Raw genomic sequence first — 17,481 nt, forward strand, 5'->3', positions numbered from 1 at the left:
ATTTTTTTTCCCAATGAAAAGAAGCACTTTTTATTGAATGCCCTCTTATGTTTCCTGATAAAGATAGAACCAGACCTTTGTTTGCCGCATGGCATTGATTAATCCGCAGACAGTATTGCCCAGCAATTGCAAACATGGATTCTGGAACTGACTTCCTGAGATTGATCCCAACTCTGTCACTTACCATGGAGGTGATATTGGTTGCATTTCTTAATCTTGAGTCTGTGTCCCCATCTGTGAAGTAGTTGTTCAGAAGGATTTTGGTAATGATTGAGTGAGAGAATATATTAACATAATAATTGCAGTTGGTGCTGCTGTTGTTGAACTGAATGGCAAGGCCTCTTATGTTTCTGTTTAGATCTGGTTGTCCTTCTTCTGTGGGAACTGGGCCTCCCCTCTCCTTTTTTCTCTCTACTTTCAGCTTCAGACTATAGGGAAAGTCAATGTCCAGGTACTTGGAAATAAGAGTGAACTTTATTATTATTTTTTGGAGGGTGGAAATGCCGTTCTTTTTAGTTTCCATAAAAGTTCATTATAACCTTTTTAAAAATATACAGTACCAAAGTTATCCATGGATTTTCATGTAAAAATTGAAGCTCTAAATCTGGAGTAGCTAAAGTAGGAAAACATTAGTTTAAAAATGACAAAACCATAACAAACAAAATTTCTAGCTTTAGTAAAATGCTGTTATTTACTTATAAGCTATAATTGCTTACTACAATGCTGTTGTAGTCCTAAAATTTTAAGTTTCTAGTTTCTGCTGTAGAATGTTGCTGAATAAATTTTTGGTGAAACCCCTTGAAGTCTCATTGAGAAGATGTATTTTGGTTAAAGATGTGATGTTTCATCCATTTTTTATTTTTTTTGGTTTTGAGTTTCAAAATTCAGAGCTTCATTGTACAAGTAGTTGTCTCTACATAGTGATGGTATACTTTCATCTGAAAAATGAATTATTGGATTGGCTTACCTCTTTAAAAATTTTTATTATGTAAAGTTTTGAATAGAAATAGAAGGATGGTGTAATGGGCTCTGATGGACTTATCACTTTCAATGGATAAGTTAACTTTTTATAATCCATCTCAATTTAGTGATTTTGTGATTTTCTGACCATGCAAATTATAATTAACTTTGATTATAAGGATCTGGAATATCTTCTTTTTAAGTAATACTGATTCTGCTATTAGTGAAATTGAAAATAAAATGATAATTATAGCACCAAGCATTTAATGGCAAGTCAGAAGAATATACACAAAATGATACATGAGAAATGTATTAGAACTGAGCAAATGTAGTAAGTCAGGGCTAAATACTGGAATTAGTTTGATTCAACAGACATTTAACTCCCCCTGCCCAAGATTATAAGATGTCCTCTAGTAGCCTGATTATTACAGTGTCATTATACATAAGAATAAGTTTCAATAAATTGAAATATAATAATTATTAAACTGTATGATATTAGTCTTTCATTTGGAAGCATATCTCAAGAGTATAATGACCAACCCCCAAGATGGTCCCCAGGTATAAGTCACTTTGCTTTGCTTTCACCAAAATACATGACAAGAACAACTTGGAGGAAGGAAGCTTTATTTGGGCTCATGGTTTCAGAAGTCTCAGTTCATCATCAGCCAACTCCATCATTTTGGGCCCCAGAGAGGCGGAAGGTCATGGCAGAAGGACATGGTGGAAGAAGGCTGTGCAGGTCATGGCAACCAGGAATTTGGGGCAGAGAAAAGAGCTAGGGACAAAATATAATTCCCAAGGATACACCCCCAAGTGATCTACTCCCTCCAGCCACACTCACCTACATATAGTTATTACCCAGTAATCCGTTTAAATTAATCCACCAAATGGATCAGTCCACTGATTAGGTTATGGCTCCAATCATTTTACCTGTGAACGTTCCTGCATTGTCACATGAGCTTTTGGGGGGACACCCCATATCCAAACCATAACAAAGCCCTTGGTAGTTCCCCGCCCATATTATATGTTGTGTGATCAATTGAATATGCAGGAGGAAGGACATGTGAGTTCTGAGGTTCTCATAAACACATTGCCACTTTTGCTCTCCTCTTTTGGAGCAAGAGGGAGGCCTAACAGCCAGTACCATATACCAGTCACATGGAGGCTCCAAAATCAGAGAGGATGCTTTAGCCCTAAACAAGTCTTTACATGGCTATAGTCTGGGTAATACTCTGCATCTTCTTAAGAGACCCCAAACCAAAACCACATAGGCAAGCTACCTCTGATATCCTGAACCATGGAAATTTTGAGAGTTAAAGATTATTGTTTGAAACTGCTAAATTTTTGAGTAATTTGTTACACAGCAGCAATAAATAATACGAAAAATTTTAAATTGCCTCAGCATGGTCATTATAAAGATTAACAGTTTTATAGATAGGAAGAAATTACAGTTCATAGAGTTCTAGTTGACAGAATGCTTTTTTTTTCTTAAATATTTTTTGAGATACAATATCTTTATTTTTGTGTGGTGCTGAGGATCGAACAGTGCCTCACGTATGTGAGGCAAGCATTCTACCACTGAGCTACAACCCCAAATCCAACAGAAAGCTTTTTAAATTGCACTTACCACAGTGAAAAACCAACATCCTAGGCACCTTTTTATAGAGAACAATCTTCTGTTAACATATCTATGAGGAAAGAACAACAATATTTTTTTGTTTTGTTGCTAACCTGGAACTGTCTTGTCCCTTCTTTTGGGACATATTTCTGTTAAAAATTCAGCTGTTTTCAGAATTTTTAAAGGAGATCAAGACTGGGACATGTTTATCCTGATACTTGGGGCAAACTCTGAAAAACTCAAACTCTGAGAAAGTGTTAGAGTCGACTCTCATGTTACTCCAGAAGTTACTTTTCCTCCAACATATACAGGTCTTTGTGTCTTATGCTCTTATTGTTGCAGAAGCTGTTGTTCTGTTATCTACTGAATTATGTAAGACAAATATGTCCTAAACATGACCTACATAAGGCTCTAGGAACATGTTACCCATTGCAGGCATTCTCCATGAATTTGTGTTTTAACTTTTCGTGTGTAATGCTAGTTATATTTCTTAAGCACGGTTCTGGATTATGTGCAGTCTATTAGTTTTTCTTGCTGTTCTATTACAAAGATAATGAAATCTAAAAATTTATACTATCATAGCTAGAATGGATCGTGTGTAAACAAAATTTTGCTATATACTCACAGATAAAATATGATGGGGGTTAGAGAACAAAGAAAAAAGATAGACTCAGTTTTTACTTTGTGAGTCTGTTTAATTTAATCTAAATTACCATCCCCAAAAAATTCAAAAAGTAAATCTTCAGTGTATCTATATCTGAGTGTTTAGAACTTTTAAGACTAGAAATAAAGGTTTTTTTTTTAACCTTTAGATTGATGTGAATATTAGGTTGTTTACATAAATAAGCCACCAATCTTCTTTTGGTTTGGGGCTTGTGATTTTTTTGTACATTTGTTACTTGTTAGGGTAACTAATAGGATTCTTGTCTGTGAAAATTTTTTCAGATTGAAGGTTATCTTGGTATAAAATGAAACAGTGATGGTGTTCTCTGACCCTCACTAATATCCTGCTCTCTGAGAATTGAAATTGATTTTTTTCTTTCTTTTTTTTTTTTTTGGTCTTTGACATATACATTTACTCTTTGAACAAGCATAACCTGGGAGGATTTGAGAAAACCAATAAGCAGCCCTTCAAAAATTATTTTTTAGGACATCACAAATTAGTTGCATCACAAGCCTCGGGACAGAGTTAATAAAGTCACTAGTTCTTCTTGATATTTTTATGTTCAAGCACAATAAACAGTAAGAACTCTTTAGAATTGATAAACACAGATCTGATTATTTTATTCCTCATGAAATATATAGAAATTAAATGACTGCTGGTTACTGGAAGAAAGGATAGATAGCATATTTGTACAGCGTCTGGGTGTATGTCTTGATAAGCAGGTTTTTGTCATTGGATAATGTATCCTTATGTGCTTGGCACATCAAACATTGCATTAATTTGTCCCATGAAGTGAACATGTTGAAATAAAAATAAAGTTTGTAGATATATATAAGTGTCTTTTATACTATGATAAGGATGGTGAGTATGGAGATGAATAAAACAAGGTCCTTGCCCTTGAGGAAGTTGTAATGCATTTAATTTATAATTTTAAAAATTTTATTATTTTTGGATTGTTGCTTATTCATAGTTAGACTTGGCAATTTATTATGGTCAGGCTGAGTTCAATCTAAGACTGGGTTGGATTATGTTACCATAATTGAGAGTTATCCTGAGTTCTACATTAATGAATGCTGATGCTCTCTTGAAGGTCTCCTATATATGACCTCAATAACCGCAAAGGCTTTTCTGCCCGCAACAGATTAACTCTCAATGTCACAGGAAGTTGCATTAGAAATGATGCCATTACCTATAGCTTTTTCCTTTCTTTTTTTTTTTTTTTTTTTTCTGTTCAGGGTATTTCCCGTGGGGCATATGTCTATATTGTATTTTGAAATTCTTTTTCTTACCAGAGGAGAAAAGCATCTCATGAACTTTTAAGTAAACTGATATTAGTGCTTGCATGGTAAGAGAATTGTATGGTAAGAAAACACATGAAAAATATCAACAAATGGATTCAGTAGACAGAAAAATACTCCCCTTCCAATGTCCATGTTGCAGTGTCTAGAATCTGAATATATTGTTTTTCATGGCAAAAGGGACTTTGCAAATGTGAATAAGGTTTAAGGCCTTTGAGAGGGGGACATTGGTGCCAGCTAGATAATCCAGGTTAATAATATAATCCCCTGAGTCCTTCAAAGCAAGGAATCTTTTCCAGTTATGGTTTGAGGTATAGATGAGATGAAGAAAATAGGGTCAGGGATGCTTCCTTGCTGCCTTAAAAAGAAAGAGAGAGAGAGAGAGAGAGAAGAGGAGAGGAGAGGGGAGAGGGGAGAGGGGAGAGAGAGAAAGAGAGAGAAAGAGAGAGAGAGAGAGAGAGAGAGAGAGAGAGAAGCAGCCATGGGTGAAGAAATGCAATGCAGGTGGCCTCTAAAAGCTAGATGAAGGCAAAGAAACATGTTCTTACCTGCAGCCTTCAGGAAGAAAAGCAGTTGTGCTTACATTGCTTATATCTGGGCTTTAGCCAATGAAACCCTCTCAGACTCCTGACTTCTAGGACTACAAAATCCCATTTGTTTTGAGCCACCAAGTTTGTGATAATTTATTTCAGAAGCACTAGAAAATGAATACTTTGGAAGAAAGCCTGTAGCCATATTTTATTTTAGGATGGGTTTGAAAAGTCAGTGGATTTTCAGAGCTTTGGGATTATGAATTGCATGTAGAGATTGTAGATCTGTAGAAAGAATTAGAAATCTTGTCATTTTAACTAAATGACCTTACCATGTTTGGAGTTTTAATTATGGTAGGAGGAGTTCTGTAGAACAGAGCTTTTGTGTTCTACCATTCTCAGTCTGAGGCTTTCATGATTTCTTTATATTCACTTTCCCTGCTATTATGGATCTTGCACTGGTCCATGATGGTTCAGGCCAGTTTAGCTCGCTATGGGCCTTGGCTCACTGGGAACAAAGTTAAGATATTATATATGAAGGAACTCTAACTCGACTGCACAAATGTACATAGGTCCTTGTTAATTGTATTTTAGTTTTCTTACTGTCCCTCTTTCCTTCTAGGATGGTTGGGATTGGTGGGGAGGAAATACTGCAAAGTAATTGTGGGAATGGGGTAGCAGTACTGCTGCTTCTGACTGCCAGAAAACCTCCTGTTCTCCAGATCTCTCTGATGTATGTGGCTCCCAGACGGGTGGCTGCTAGAATGAATGCCTTATTCCAGAAAGACTGGATACCCTTGGGCTCACCCATGTACCTCACTGCTCACTACTTAATTACACCAAGATTTTAATTGAGGAAGAAGTATCATCCGCACTTTCGTCCTTCTTGTGGCAGAATCCAGGACAGAAATCCAGGACAAAATTTCTCAGAAATTTTCTGAGAAAACACTCCATACAGTACAATAACATTTTAACATATAGAGCAACAGTATTTTTTTTCCTGTGATGGTGTATTGTTGTATGGTATATTCTGTTATGTAGTGGTCCAGAGTTGTCTGATTGATATTCAAAGGGTATATTTTCAATGAAATAGTGTAGAACAATAATACTACCTCTGTTTCATATTAAAATAACTGCAGGCTTACACCTTGCACTGTCCTTGATCTGTGGCTGAATCTCCAGGAACATCAATTGTCCTATTGATTTTTTTTGACGGCCAAGTGCTAGGAGAATGAGTGTTACTTTCCTGGCATCTGTGTATGTATATGGTTATTGTTTTCCCTTCATTTTCTAGAAAATTGGTAGTTTTCAAGCTGTAGTTTACAATCAAATGTGAGTCCTTTTTTTTCCCTCTCTCACTAAAGACATCTGTTTTCTTTTTGCCCTGATACCCATGTGTTCCCTACCCTTGACATAACACTTCTTCACCAACATTTCCAGGGGGTGGTGAATCTGAAATCTTTTCTTAGCTTTTGACGATAGTGACTGTGATTCAAATACAACTTGACAACTTGCTTTAGACAAGCAACTGTTGAGACCTCCTGTCTATGTAATCAATAACAACAGGGGTATTTATGCAGAGTTTTAAATGATCTTTCTAGATTGTGAACCCAAGTGGGAAAAAAATCTAGCTTAGTGGGAATTTTGGAAAGAATATTTTCTTGCCTGAGACTTGGCCAGGAATTTTTATGATACATAATCGTGAATTTGTGTTAATATTTATTAATTATGTTAGTTGAAGTATGTATTTAAAATAGTTGCAAAGACCTAGAGAGTGCCCTCCTCATAGCACAGTGTATTAGGTGATGGGCTAGGTGCTGGAGGAAAGTTGGGGCAGGGGTTGGGTGGGTGGAGGAGGCAGACCTTGTCCTTAATGAATTTTTCTAGCAGGTGAGGTGAGGTTTATGCAAAGGTGATAAGTGTTGGTATCTGAATAAAGGAGTCATCTTTTGGATGGGAAAAATGCAGAATGCTTACTGGAGAAAGTTGCATTTGAATATGACGAGGCTATTGGTAGTGTCCTACAGATGTCAACCTCTTTCTGCTTTGCACCTGTGCTAACAGGTATGGCTTCTGTACAATGAGATTTCCAGGTTGAGCTGGTTTAAAAAAGGAAACCTATTTTAAATTTAGACATTCTTTATCACATCTTCATAGTTTGGTCAGTCTTGCCAGTCACAAAGTTCTAGAATTGTAGAGATTGTATTAGGGGATGTTTGTTGCTGGACTCCACACCACTCATACTCTCATTCCTATGTTTTTTCTGACACACATCTATTTTGTTCATTGAAGAAAAGACAAGGATGAAATATAAAATAGTTGTTTTTAAAATTATAGCAGGTGACAATACTTTTTACTTAATTTTTTTGAAACAAAACTTTCACTATTGCTCTAAATGTTTGAAGGTTCATAGGGAAACAGAGGTGGGTGTAATAATTCGGCATAGTGGCTAGGCATCAGGGAAGAGTGCCCAGAGAATTGCTTGACTGAGTCATAGAAGATGAGTGGGAACCTGCCAGATGGCCACAATGGAGGGGGGTGTTTCAGGATGTGACTCTGCAAGTATGGAAAGACATAAGGAAATATGAAAAGTTTAGGGACAATGAGTCCCCAGGAGCAAAAAATGTGTACAAGGGACAGGTGCAGCATAATGCAGCCAGAAGGGTACCTAAATTTTAGAGAATGGAGTTTACATTTTTTTTTTGAAGTAGCAGTGATCATTGAAGAATATTAAACAGGCATGTTGGAGAGCAAGATCAGTACTGTAACATTTCAATGTAAAATTGTTCATTTCAGAAGCATTACCATGTGTTGCTAAGAGCAGAGTCTTCACAATATAACAGATCCTATATGTGGTGTGAATGGGGTCAAATTAATTTCTTCATGTTTCAACTTTTTCATCTGTAAAGTGGGGGTGATAGTATCAGCTGTCTCAGAATGGGTGGGAAAATTACATGGACCATTGTTGATAAAAAACCTATTACAGCAAGTATACAGTAGTTGTGTACACTTAGTGTGCATCTTGATTTATTAAGAATAGCAACCGTATTTCCAAAAAGAAGTTGGCAGTATAGAAACTGAAAAGGGCCTTAAAAGTCACATGCAATATGTGTTATTTTAATCTCATAATAAAGGCCCCAAACCATAAGCTGAATTCTACAGCTTTATTAAAGTTGAGGTTGTCTTATTTTCTGCTTGAGGAAGGATAATTAGAAAATGAGAAATGATAGAAATTAAAAACGAATTGCTAGTCTGGCAAACAAATAGCATGGGGCACCCTGACTAGAATTACCCAAATGGGTGAGGTTGTTGAAACCCTGCCTCACTGGTAGCATTGATATCTGCATATTTTAACAAATATAGAATCATTACAAGGCAATTTACAACAACAACAATAAAAAAAAAACCCCAAAACACATTTCACGTTGCAAGAGTTTCATTGCCCTGTCTCAGTTGGTCCAGAGCAACTCAGCTGAAGTCGGAGGCATCCAAATGGTGTAAAAGTTTGCTATGAATTCTGCTGGCCTTTTAAAGTTAAATAGTTATCAGTAAGGTATGGATAAAACTGTTTGGATATTCACTTGAACATTTCTGTTGTACCTAGATAGTAACCATTTAAATATTCTTTAAAATAAATAAATGAATGAATGAATGAATGAATGAATGAATATATTGTTGTCAATGGACTTCATTTATTTATATGCAGTGCTGAGAATCAAGCCCAGTGCTTTGCACATGCTAGGCAAGTGCTCTACCATGAACCATGACCCATTTATTAAAAAAAAAAAAAAAATAGTAAAGAAGACGACTGAGATGGCGTGCTTTAATTGGTAAAAATGTTTGTATTTAGTAAGATCATTGTATTTCATAAGCAAAATTGTGCATATTATAAATATACAATTCTTTGTTTACCAAGATATATTATATATACCACAGGGTCTTTCTGTTAGTAAAATCAGTATTTTAGAAAATGGAAATGTAATCTGATACATCATAACATATCTATAGTTTTGTTAATTAATAATTGCTTTGCAACTTAAAAAATGTTGTGAATCATCTGCCTATTACCTCAGCAAACTTTAAGATCATAATCATGATAATTTTTTGGTAGAAGAATGTTTTTATTTCACTGACTTACCAATTAATGTTCAATCATTCTGTTTTATCAGATAAATCCAAGCAGCAGGACTTATAAATGTTTGTGGTTTTTCATATAATCTCTCAAGTGTAGTACAATGAAGAAGTCAGACCTTGGCCCTTTTGCTGAGCATTCGCTTGAAGGTTGAATAATGAATAATTGTTACACTTCCAGTCATGTGAATCGCTGGTACCAAAGGAAGGTGCAGCGAAGAGAAGTTTTTAATGATGAGTTGGTGCTGTTAATGGAAAAGAAGTGGGTGGTAAATTATATATCCAATCCCTTGGAACATTAACTTCTAGCACATGTGATTATTTTTATTTTTTGCTTAGATTTAGTTTAATTTTTTGATGCAGAAGTTTATTGCTTTCTAAAAGATATTTCAATTAGAAAAATGCTTCTTTTGTATTGCTTACCCAAAAGGATATTTCGAGGAGTGGCCACTTTGTGGTTGGCTTTCTCATTTGCATTCTGCACCCCCTCTTGGAGTTCTTGTTAGGGACCTGTATGGATTTATTTGAAGAAGAGTACACATTGAATTGGACCTAAGGATTAAATGAATTCCATGAATTAGAAGGATGACCTTGTAGACAGGAAAAGATTTCATTATGTCTTCCCTGCTTTCAGTGTAATAGAATTTGTGTTGTATACCTGATGTTCAGACCTTTATTTATTTATTTTTGCTTGGGTTATAGTGAAAGAATAGATTGAAATTCAGCATCCAGGCAGTGGACAATAAATTGGCTGAGTTCTAATTGTGAGGAGTATGGTACTACATTTTATTTTCCCTCCTGTCATGCCCAGCAAATAAATAATCCTATTTACATTTCATCCTCTGAACATTCTTATGTCTTTATTTGAGCATGATAGGAATACTATGTGGGAAAATGGCTTTATGGTTAGAATCCTATTTATGCAGTTTTTAAAAAATTTCTTGCATGCATAGCCATATTGGTATGAAATTCTGGTATTGTACGTAGGTATTAAAGCTTTGTTAGATTGAGAGTCTATAAAATAGAGGGGGTAAAAGAATTTAACTGTCTGTTTCTGTGTCTTGGAGAATACAGTCCACTGCTGCCTGTTAGAGAAAGACTTTGGAAGCCTCAAAATAATCAAGTCAGATGGTAAAGTTGTAACAATTTAGTGCTAATTGATTAGCTTTATGTATAAGGAAGTGCAATTACGTGCTATTCCCTATTCCTGACATCTGTCTTTTTTAAAAAGTTAATGTGAGTTTTAACCCAGATTCATTCACTACCATTCAAAGTGTTTTATTCTGCACAAGGGCCTGATTGAACTAAGCTACCATGATAGCCATCTGTGACAATGGGGGGCAAAATAAAATAGCCTATGGTTGGGTCAGATCATCTCTAAGAGGTAATAGAAGAATCCCTAAGGCCTGGTGAATGAAATGCCCCCAAATCTATTTTTGTACTCTAGTTAAAAACAATACTTAAAAAGGTAGCATTGAAAGTACATGAGATGTAATAAATCATTTCCTCTTTCTACAGTTTGGTTTAGGGAAAATCTCTAGTAGCACCACAATACTATGACAATTTGTTAATAGGAATACTTACTTGATAGTTATATTTATATGTATTCTTTTGATATTTTCTGAAGTTTTTTAGCATCTGGCAGCTTCAAGTTTGGAGGTACATTTACGTATGTTTGTCACCAATTTATAGGTAATCAAATAGACTTGGAGTAAAGTTCAGTGGTTTATTTGACTTCACAAAAGTAACTAGTGGTAAAGTAGAATTAGCCCAGAGTCACTAGTTTCTAGACTTCTGAACTGACATTTACAATTAAGAAAGGCATGTGGGGATTACCTGTTACTTCTGGGCATTTTCAACCATTGTAGAGGTATGAAAGTCCTATAACATTGGGGGAGCTAAGCACACTTTAAAATCAGTCACAGCAGTTGGAGGGGGAGGAATGAATGAAAGAGGTCTTTTTTCCCCTTTGTTTCTTGAGTTGATGTGTCTCATCTTTGAAATAGGTTTTTGCAGAGTTGATGGTAATGGTGAATTATAGTTACATGAGGCAGTGTCTTCTATGTGTCATGAATGGATCAAGTATGATAATGTGTTTTTTCATCCTCACTATAAATGAACATTGTAGATAATTTGCTCATTTTTCTTAGGGGTATGTGATTTAAAGTGTCATGTCTTTTCTCAAAATGAACTAATGAAACCTGCCTCTGGAATGAATACATGCATTTTTATAGCATTGAAATTGTGTAAATAGCAATGTTATTCTTTCCTTGGTGAAGACACATCATTCCAAATAAATACTGTTAACCTTGGGATTTGAATGTGTCCTTCAATCAGTTTGAGATCATTTTGTATAGCTAGAGTTCAGTCAAATACTACTTTTAATCAGCTAATTACATAAAGCAGATCAGGTTTTCCTGCCAAACAAATGATTGGAGAGAAATAATTCTGCAAGTGCACATCTCTGAATGTCCCCTCCTCCAAAAAAAAAAAAAAATAGTCCTTTGAGGAAACCATTCTAAAAAGGTTGAAGTCGAATATGCCTTGGCTTGGTGCTAGGTTGGCTCCTATACTTTGGCTGAAAATCACATCTGCATGGGGTACATGTTTGTAGTTTTTGTTTCCAATTTTGAAATAGTTTCTCATTTCTTTAGGAAGAATATGGGAACATTTGAAAGTGTGTTTAGGAAAGAATTAGTTTAGGATTACCTCCCTTTCTTCTCCCTGCCAACAAATTCACTGATCTCTGTATTTATACTCTTACTGCATTAACTTTTTCTTTCCATCTTCCAAGGGTCTTGAAGGCCTCAAAGATGAAGGCAGCCTTTTTGAGCATCAGTTGACCACAGGGCTTTTCCTGATCCTTGTAGAGTTTCAGCTTTCCTGTGGTCCTTCTTTAAAGCTATGTATTTGTATATGACTTCAGAAATTTTAAAAGATCTTAACATATTTGATCTTTCAAAATTAATATATTTATCTCACTGAGGCCAAAGAAGGCTAAGAGATTGGCAGAGCAGGTTAGAATTGGAACAGAGGCAGGAATGCATGTATTTTTCCTTTCAGATCTTTGGATTTGAACTAGAAAATTAAAAAGTAATGCAGTTTCCAAAGTTAAATGATTATTCATCTTCTACTCATAGTACAACATAAATAGTTACAGTAGGGAGTCATACCTCAGGCATCTGTTACACTGAACACAAGCAAAAATGCATTTTTAAAAAATGCTGGAGTTAAGATAATAGCATCTAGGCATTATAGGAAGATACGATACAGCTTTTCCCATAGCTTTCCATTGCTTATTGCTGATTTCTACTTATTTAGTTTTCCTTCTGTCACCTGTAGGTTTCAACTGAATATCAGGAAAATGGCAGAGGTCCACAAGATTTTCTCATGCCAGCAACTTAGTATATATCCAGGAACTTGGAAGTATACAATATTGGGAGTATACTGATAAAGGGCTTGGTATGCTTATTTTCTGCCTGTATCTATCTTCTGGGCAGGCCTCTGGGGTGGGGACATCATGGCTATGCTGAGATAATGTGGCATTGTCAGCATGTGTGGGACAGTACATAGTCTCATCTTGAGTAAGTTCCAGAAGTCTATTTTTCCACTTACTGGCATGAAATTCTGTTTAGATGTTAATATCCCAAGTGGGACTTGGCCCTAAGGGTTAGACCCAATGAGGTCATTCTGGAAGCAATGAAAGTGACTGCAGTGGCAGGTCAGGGTGTCAGCCTTGAAGAGATGTCTTGGAACCCCTTCAGTAATGCTTATCAACTCATAATATCCTAAAAGTGGAAGAGGACTATAAATGCATGCCCTAAGGCTCTTAGGGTTGGTTATAGAAACAAGTAGAAAATGGCTGGTTTCATATTAAAAATTATTGCTGATTTTACATTCACCTTCATAATTTTTGTGTTACTTAAATTACTTAAAAATAAAATTGAAAATCTAGAAATCGGCACCCTGTTTATATGGGGGATTCTTGGGTTCTCTGGCTTTTTCTGGATAATTTCCAGTGTTTTACTCCTCAGTTTGAGAATCATAATTCTACTAAGAATGAAAAAAAATAATCCAGCAGTCTAAACTTTTCAAAGGATTCATAGTTTCATATGTGAGACAAACAATCAGTATGGAATAAAATAGGGAAAAGTATCCAATGACAGTTTACTTTTTAAAAAAAAATTTTTAACAAGCCTGTTATTTGGTCTTAATGAAATTCCAACCCCTGTTGATGAAGCAAATAAAGACCAAAATAAGGAAATCAGGGTAATAATGTTCTGTCTGAGGAGAACTGAGTAGTAGGAAGCACCTTGGGAAACAATTTTTAGTACTAGCTGAACTGCATATTAATGTGGGATCGTAGGCAGATTTGTAACCTCTCAAGCTTGGGTGACTATGTCTTTTAGTGGATATGCTATTCAAAATAACAGTGGCTCATCAGGCATAAACTCAGACTCTCCTGGACCAACTGGTTGCCAATCTTCACTTCTCTGTTAGTTGGTGAAATGAAAAGGTTAGAATAGATGCTTTCTTGAATTCTTCAACAGGCCCCACCCCTGCCAAAAAAAAAATGTTTAGTTTGAAGCCTGGATGGGGCAGGATTCCAATTCCTGTTCTTTTCCATGGAATACTCCACCCATAGATGCTGAGGAATCCCTGGTTAACAGTTTGAAGTAACGACATTCAAGGAGGTTCCACCCATCATTTGCTCTAAGCTGGAATTGGACACCACATCTTTATATCCAGAAAATGTTGGGTAAATGTAAATCCTAGTAGAAAAAGATGTAATCTAAAGTAATAGGGTATTCCTTTTATGCTCTGTCTTCTTGCTTGATCCTTTCTTTATCTTATATTTTGTCTTATTATTTGGAGGATGAGATTAGGTTTTACTTTATTTCTTTACCTTTTCCTTTTACTGACTCATTTGATAAAACCTGAACCTGAAGAATTTTGGATCTACCTGTCCATAGATTCAGGCTTTATAAACCCAGCATCAAATCTGAAAGTCTTCTGTGTGCCCAGAAGAGTGAGGGTTTGTTCCCTGACCCTCTACAGTCATCAAGGTGAATATCCAGTGCTGAAACCTCATGTCATACTCAGGGTGCCAATAAGCCATTTCCCTTTTCTTGGTCTTTTTATTGCAGGTGTCTCATCCATCTTCCTGCACATGATTTGGGAGTGTTGCTCCTAACATCATCCTAACTGCTGTGTCTTTTTAATTGTTGAAATTAAACTGCCCTTTCCTCTGCATGTGTAGCATGTAGCATGTAGCCAGCAGAAGCCAAGCTCCTTGCAGAAGAAGTAGAATGAACCCAGGACTCTGGTCATGGAGGCACTGGCAGACATGCTGCCATCAGAGCATAATGCTCCTCCCATACTGGATGTTAGCTGGAACAGGAGGTGGGGGAAACCATCCTTTAGGTCCCTCCTGTGTTGGTGCTTCAATATTGACTGGGGCAGCCACTTGAACCTTTGTGACTCAGTCCTCATGCGGAACATCTGGAATCTCCTCATGGGAAGCCATTGGCTTGAAGGCTCAGTGGTTTTAGACCTGGCCCAAGTCAAGCAGATCTGCTTTGTGTTATCCTTTCAAAATACTTTTCTTTTTCCCCTCTGCTTGGAGTTACAAGTCAGCATTGGGCTAATGACTTTTTTGATCATCTTCAGAATTCAGTGCTTCTGGGTTGATGTAGCTCCCTTTCTAGTTTATCTGGACTATTTCAGGTGCAGTTGTCTGAGAATGACTGGTTAGAGGATGGCGTCTCTCTGTGGCTCATAGTCAGTAGGAGGTACACAAGTGCTACGGTTAATACATATTAGCTGCAGTGGCATCTTCCTTTCTGCCATCTCCCAGTTATAATTGACCAACTATCATTCACTAGGGCCTACTGTGTGTCCTGTGTTTTCACTGTACTTTCCCATTTAACAGTAAGGTGAATATTAATATACTATTGCAACTATAACAAATTGCTACTGATGTAGTAGCCTAACACAGATTTATTTCACAGTTTTGGAGGTCAAGACCTAAAATCAAGGGGTCAGGACAGCTCTCCTTCTGGAGACCTTAGGAGAGAGAAGCTGTTTCTCTTTTCCTTAGCACCTGTGATTATATTCCCTTCTTTGTCTCTCCTTACTTTTATGAGGAACCTTGTGATTATATCACATCCACCTGGATAATCAGCATAATCACTGTCTCTCAAGATACTTTACTTAACTGTATCTGCAAAGTCTTTTGACATGCAAGGCATCATAGGATGGCCTCCAGGTATTAGAATATGGACATCTTTGGGGGCCCATTGTTTTGTCTACCCCAGGTAGTGGTAACTACCACCACCAGAATGACGGCAATAGCCAATTTGTTTGAAGTTCTTGTTGTATTGCACATTTAGCACTGGTTTATGTCAGGGGTTGGTGATTTATCTGTTTTACAGTTGAAGACACTAAGGCTTAAAGAGGTTAAGTAACTTGCCTAAAATCACGTAGCTAGTCAGCTGCAGGAAAAAGAATTCAAATCCAGGTTTTTGATGCCAAGCTCATCCTGGTCGCCACTACACAATCTCACTGTAGCATAGACAGGCTCAAGTGAAAAAGAGTGCTTTCAAGTGGTCAGTAGGGAGTAGTTGGCATTCAAACTCAGTGTCTCGGACTACAAAACATCAGACTTGAACAGTGTTCTGTATGTGCTGATGGTCAGATTCCTTTTCTACCTGCAAGTTTGCTGTTGGCCATGGGTTGTGACCTTTGTTTTCCTTGTTTCCCTTTTTCGATAGTGCTTTTTTATTGGAATCAGCTGGCAAAGGCTGGTGCTTTGGCCCTGATTTCATAGGGGTGAGGGTTAATGTGTGAAAGCCTTTGTCCTGGAGCTGCTGAGCTCTCCTGGTTTGTGACTGCTACTGCTTGAGCACAGTTTACTTCTTGGTGTGGCTCATGGTACCTGGAAGTGACCATTGGCAGCCTCATTTGGAGTAGAGGCCCTGACTCACATTGAATTTTAAACATAGTTCATGGGATGGAAAGCTAATATTTTATGGAACCAGCTACAATTTAGTTACCATAACAACTTGGTAATACTCATTCTCTCTTGGCTTACTGCCTCCAAGTGTGATGTACAGCAGTCATTCTGGCCAGCTGAAATGGGTTCTCACCTTATTCTTGTCAGGCATATTGATAAATAGCTGTTTCACGACACACGCTTCTAAGACATCACTTTTATGTCGCTGACCTTTCCTTAAGCTATAGGTTGTATAAAGAGGAGCTGCTGAAGTAATGCTATCATTGTGCTGTTTTCTGTTGGCTGCAATATTTTTTTTCATGATATTGTATGTGTGTATGTGCTGGGGGGTGGGGGTGGAGGTGGTAAGGAGATACAGGTAGAAGATTGAATCCATATTCTTGGAGCAGAATATCATAGTATAATAGTGTACTGAAGTTATCCTCCAAAATTGAAAACCAAAAAACAAAACACCCAAACCTTGAAATAATGTTAATTTAATTCCATTTTTATGCATTGAGTAAGATATACTCTGGAAAAAGGTGTGGTTAATACAATTGGAGAGGGAATTCTTTCATTCAAGCATTTTATGAATGCTTTATCTTCATTTGGCATTCACTAAACCATGATGAGTATTGTCTCCTTAATGATAAGTAATCTATAGGAGGATTTAAATTTTATGGGAAATAGTGAATTGAGCTGGGGGGGATTTGAGGGAAATCCTACAACTGGATTTTGTTTTATATTCTAATAGGCAGAAGAATTCCCTCCTGTCTTGGGAGGGATTGCTAGGAATCTTTAAGGGGAAAAAGCCTGAGGTAGGGTCAGGATGTATTCTTTATTCTTCTTTGTAAAATACAGATTTATATTCATCCTCCAAGGGTCTGCAGAGACCAGCATTAGAGAAACCAATTTCTCTCTGCTTTGGGCCATGGGATCTCCTGTCCAGGGGAGCATCTGTGAACATCTCATTGGAAACTGTTTGGAAAATGGTGCTTCAGAGTAGTGCTAACAAAGAGGAAACCAAAGTCAGAATTTCACCTTCTATTCCTAACATGGCCTACAGAGATTCAGCTGTGGGACAGATGCTACACTTTTATTCATATTAAGTCCTTATCATCTCCATTCACCCCCCCCCCCAAATATTATAAAGGCCATTTCCGGTGGTACGTGCCATCCAGGATGCCCTCTATTGATTTGAGCAATTAGCACATTTTCTTCAGCCTTTCCTTCTCTCAATGTGGGAATGTATTGCTGAGAGAGAAAATGGAATTGTCTCTGGGGGA

This window comes from Callospermophilus lateralis, chromosome 4 (genome assembly GCF_048772815.1).
Source record: "Callospermophilus lateralis isolate mCalLat2 chromosome 4, mCalLat2.hap1, whole genome shotgun sequence".
NCBI classification, from domain to species: domain Eukaryota; kingdom Metazoa; phylum Chordata; class Mammalia; order Rodentia; family Sciuridae; genus Callospermophilus; species Callospermophilus lateralis.